The sequence below is a fragment of the Palaemon carinicauda genome, chromosome 42 (genome assembly GCF_036898095.1).
Source record: "Palaemon carinicauda isolate YSFRI2023 chromosome 42, ASM3689809v2, whole genome shotgun sequence".
In the NCBI taxonomy this organism is placed as follows: Eukaryota; Metazoa; Arthropoda; class Malacostraca; order Decapoda; family Palaemonidae; genus Palaemon; species Palaemon carinicauda.
In genome coordinates, this window is record NC_090766.1 from 50,072,555 (window position 1) to 50,078,554 (window position 6,000).

Here is a 6,000-nt window from a genome sequence, read left to right on the forward strand (position 1 = left end):
TCCAAATTAGCAATTCATAGGCAAATACGTTGTTAGCATTTATTTTTTACTGTTCAATCATGTGATGTAGGAAATTACTATAAAATGTGATATTCGGCAAAATATTTTTTACGGTATAAGTAGAATTATGTTACAATTAGAAAAACGTCAATAATGCTTTCTTGCAGTTCAATAACTACACTGTAATGGTGTACGTGACCCTACAAAAATGACGCCTAAATGAATAAGATAGATATGCACGCACACATATAGTCAACCCTTCCCAATTTCTCCCCTAACTACAACACGGCAGTTTCGGCAATATGCGGGAGATTGTGGTTTCCGAAAGTACCTCTCGGGATAACTTCCCTAAAAGAGTATGACTACTCCCCCATACCAGAGAGAGAGACAGAGTAGTTATACGTCTGGCAATGCTGTTGAGCGTGACCAGAAAGATATATATCGATCTATCTATCTATCTATCTATGTATATATATATATATATATATATATATATATATATATATATATGTATATATATGTATATATACATACATATATATATATATATATATATATGTATATATATACATACATATATATATATATATATATGTATATATATACATACATATATATATATATATATGTATATATATACATATATATATATATACAGTATACACTATATATATATATATATATATATATGTGTGTATATATACAGTATATATAAATATATATATATATATGTATATATATATATATATATATATATATATATGTGTGTGTGTGTGTGTGTCTGTGTCTGTGTGCGTGTGTGTGTAGCCACACACTTGCTCTTTGTTATATATGAGAGATAAAAACATTTCTTAAATTAAGTCTATTTCTGAACTGCATACGATGGCATCCGTGTTCTAACTCTGCTAGATATATATGAAAGACCACAAACCCTCGACTTTTCCTTTAAATAAATGACATTTATGATTTTTTTGGTTCTCGGGTCAAGGCTCGCTCCAGAATTCTTTTAATTTCTGGTTCCTTGGTACCTGAGCAGCCTGGCAATATTGAATCATTTCTTTCGAGCCAATTTTTTCGAATTCGTCTCCCGAAGGGCATTAAGCTGAATTTAATGTTGAATTTCCTAGCTGAATTGTCTGGAAGAAATGAAAAGTTCCCGCAGGAATTCGAAATGAATCCGTCAGGAGCGAACGTCACAGCTGCAGACACTGAGAAAATAGTTTTATCATCTATAAAATAAGGTTTTCAATCCCCAGTTTAAAGGTTTAAAGGTAGATCATCAATGGCAGAGGCAAGGGACAGTGACATTGCCCTATCGAGCAGAACAATGCCCTTGAGACTCACCACATATACATATGATTAGCGCCCAAGCTCCCTCTCCACACAAGCTAGGACCAAGGAGGGCCAGGCAATGGCTGCTGGTGACTCAGGAGATAGACCTATAGGCTACCCCAAATCCACCCCCCCCCCCCATCCTTAGCTCACAAGGATGGTGAGATTGCAGCGACCAAAGGAACTAACGTGTTTGAGTGGGACTCGAACCCCATTTTGGCCATCACCAGTCAGGGACGTTACCACACCGGTCACCACAAACATTTTTTTGATTACATATACATATGATCAGCGCCCAAGCCCCCTCTCCACACAAGTTAGGACCAAGGAGGGCCAGGCAATGGCTGCTGATGACTCGGCAGATAGCCCTATAGGCTCCTTCAAATCCATCCCCCCGCCCCCATCCTTAGCTCACAAGGATGGTGAGATTGCAGCGACCAAAGGAACTGACGAGTTTGAGTGGGACTCGAACCCCATTTTGGCCATCACCAGTCAGGGACGTTACCACACCGGTCACCACAAACATTTTTTTGATTACATATACATATGATCAGCGCCCAAGCCCCCTCTCCACACAAGTTAGGACCAAGGAGGGCCAGGCAATGGCTGCTGATGACTCGGCAGATAGCCCTATAGGCTCCTTCAAATCCATCCCCCCGCCCCCATCCTTAGCTCACAAGGATGGTGAGATTGCAGCGACCAAAGGAACTGACGAGTTTGAGTGGGACTCGAACCCCATTTTGGCCATCACCAGTCAGGGACGTTACCACACCGGTCACCACAAACATTCTTTTTATTTCAAGAAGAAAATACGAAGCCTAAGGACATTATTATTATTAAAAGGAGTAATAAGCCCAATCAGTAAAGCCCGAATCTTACAGAGCTGGACCGACTAAATTTAGGAAGAAAAATATTTAAGTTAATGCTAAAAAAAAAGATCATCAGGTGAAAATCTTTGATAAATAGAACTAAATATTATTCATATAATCTTTGTTTCTTAAAAATGTTAAAATCTTGAACAAAAGTCGAGTCAACGTCACGAGCGATGAATGAGAAATTAAATGACACATGCGCAACCTATGCTGCTGTATTTTTATTGATCAAAATCGAGGGCGAATCATAAGGACTATTGACTTAACTTCCATCAAATTTTGTAGAATGAGATGAAGGAACGGATGCTTTAAGGCAAATTAGAAATGAGGAAGATGGGACGCAAGAGGATCACACGCACCTCACACACCAGGATATGACTACTCCCTCTCATCCTATCTGAGGGACTATACTAATTTTTTTTTTTAATGTGGCGCATTTGCACTGACTCGCAGCGGTGCCCTTTTAGCTCGGGAAAGTTTCCTGATCGCTGATTGGTTAGTCATCTTGTCCAACCAACCAGCGATCAGGAAACTTTTCCGAGCTAAAAGGGCACCCTTGCGAGTCGCTGCAAATCTGGCTCACTAAAAAGAGTTGACTATAGGAGACCTGAGCGTAACCCAAAAGAAATATATATATGTACATATATATATAAGTATATATATATATATACATATATATGTATATATATATATATATATATATATATATATATATATATATATATATATATAAAGATTGTCAGCTCACAGCTTTGCTTAAACAAATTCAACGATAGGTAAAAGTTGTCGGGTATCACTCAGTGTCATTGCTAATACATCAATGATGTGAAGAGTCATTTCATTACAAGTATATAATTAAGAAAAACAGGAAATTTCGCAATTAAATACACAAATATTTCTTATGACCTTATTATTACGGTGCTATGTGTCTCTTGAATTAAAGAAAGGCTTGAGAACTGGAAACCTGAATTAATAAGACTGAATACATATAGTATACATATCTATTTATATAGATATACATTAAATATTTAATATTCAATATATATACATTATATATATATATATATATATATATATATATATATATATATATATATATATATATATATAGTTTGGAAGAGAGATTCCATTTACGTTTCCTTGGGAAAAGTCTTAAGCTTATATAAAACACCACCATATAGATTCAGACTTCGTCTTGCGATATAAATAAACTAATTTAAAATGCAAGGAATTACACATGAAATTTAGAATTGACATGTGTAAGAAGAATAATAGAAATACATAATAAAAAGAGCCCGAGGAACCCTATTGCGAGAACAGTCCACAACGGGAAAAAAGTAAAGATAAAAAAGGGGGGGTTAAAAAATAGAATTCAAGACAAATCAAGTACAATAAGCCACGTTTAACCTCTAATGTCAGACTTAGGACAACCTGCTAAGAAATCATTGGAATTAGCATCAATCCAAGGAGGACTTAAAATCATAAACAACATTATTCTATTCAAAAGCATTATTTTAGAGATATTTCGAACATTCACTATCTCTACGTATTTGTAATTCAGTCAAAATCCCATTTCAAAATAAAGGATCAAACACCGGCATGCCACACGTATTTAGTGATACCAAAAAAAAAAAATCTTGTAGATGAACAAAAGGTAATTCAAAAACCAAAATATAATAAAAGTGTCGATACCAACATGAATTACATCTAAATAAACAGGAAACATTATATTATATTATCAGGAGTTACACCTATGCTAACAGGAATAATACCGATATTAACATGGGTTTCACTAAAATCAACACGAATTGCAACAATATCAATAGGAATTGCACCGATATTAACACGAATTACACCAATATCAACAGGAATTGCACCGATAACAGGATTTGCACCGATATTAACAGGAGTTGCACCGATATTAACAGGATTTGCACCGATATCAACAGGAGTCGCACTGATATCAACAGGAATTACACTGACGTTAACAAGTAACACTGATAACAACAAGAGTTACATTGACTCTCACATGATACAATGATATTAACAATTACAACGACTTCCATGGAAATCATACCGATAATGAGAATAGCCTAATACAGCGAAATAAAAATGGAGCCACACCAAAGGCAGGAAGAATCTAATGACTGCCACTCTATCATTAGGAATTTCGTTTATTACATAAATCACATAGACACGAAATCAAACACCTTGAACGCGTTGTTAGGCATCAAACCGGAAGATATTCAAATTGTAATGTGCGTTTCATATGACAATGTACTAAAGATCAGACATTTATAACTTACCTTGAAGAAGGATGTTGTCGTGCGAAGATAACCCACATGTTGGTCCTGTAATTAAAAGAGGAAAGGAATGAAAATTCACATAGCAAATGACAATGACTATTCTATCAAATTTCTCTTCCTATTGTTTTGTTAAAGTTTTTATAGTTTATATAGGAGATATTTATTTTAATATTATTCTTAAAATATTCATTTTGTCCTTGTTTCCTTTCCTCACCGGGCTATTTTCCCTGTTGGAGCCCCTGGGCTTATAGCATCCTGCTTTTCCAACTAGGGTTGTAGCTTAGCAATTAATAATAATAATAATAATAATAATAATAATAAATATGCGTTATATATCAGCTTGATTGGGAAGCCATAAGAATAAACCAATGTATATAATGTAAATAACAATAGAAAATAATAAGACAAACATCAATATAAAAGCAAACTTAAGTAGAGGATATTCTATCAACATGTAAGAAAAAGAAATGGACATGGGCATATAATGAGAACGACAGATAATAGATGAACATTAAAAAATAACAGAATGGGTCCCTAGAGATTGCAAAAGAAGCAGATAAAGGAAGAGAAGACGATGGATTGACGAACTAAGAAAGTTTGAGGGTATAGATTTGCATAGAAAGATAAGGAAGGATATGTCTGAGGCCGTTCTCCTTCAGTCGAATAGTTACGGCTGATGATGATGATGACACACACACATAAAATATATATATATATATATATATATATATATATATATATATATATATATATATATATAAGAAGGCACTGGCAATGTCTGAGGCCTTTGTCCTGCAGTCGAATAGTTACGGTTGATGATGATGATGATGATACACACACAAACACAAACACACACACCCACGCACACACACACACATATATATATATATATATATATATATATATATATATATATATATATATATATATAATATATATATATATATATACATATATATATCTATATATATATACATATATATATCTATATATATATTCACATATATATATATTTATATATATTCACATATATATATATATATTTATATATATATATATATATATATATATATATATATATATATATATATATATATATATAAGAAGACACTGGTTTCATAAGATCTTAATAGTAAAGGATATTCCAAAGTCCTAATCAATTCACCTCAGATGATATTTGCAAACAAATCTTTCATGAAATTTTTTACCTTTTTACTAAAGAGACATCTAATACTGTAGCCTTTAAACCCTTACGATTAAATGCAGTCAAAAAACAAAATTTATATCTAAAGATGGTGCCGAGTTCCAGACGAGTCTGACATATCATTTTGTGTTACAATAATCTAGTCATCTGGTATTCGGTTTCATCCATATCTAAAATAATGAATAACCAAAGAACCTTCAATAATTCTCATTCCCTTTATGAATCGCTAAGGAGACTCAATTATTAGCATTAAGGAAACTCAATAATTAGCACTAAGGGAACTTGA

At 33.5% G+C, this 6,000-nt stretch overlaps 1 long non-coding RNA gene across 1 annotated transcript in view; it reads right to left on the bottom strand.

Moving 5' to 3' along the window:
* LOC137632907 (uncharacterized) overlaps window positions 1-6,000 on the bottom strand; it is a 155,953-nt gene that overhangs the window by 62,900 nt on the left and 87,053 nt on the right. The window contains exon 2 of the long non-coding RNA XR_011042135.1: window positions 4,511-4,555. This is a non-coding gene — a long non-coding RNA (uncharacterized lncRNA). The remainder of the gene's footprint in view (window positions 1-4,510; window positions 4,556-6,000) is intronic.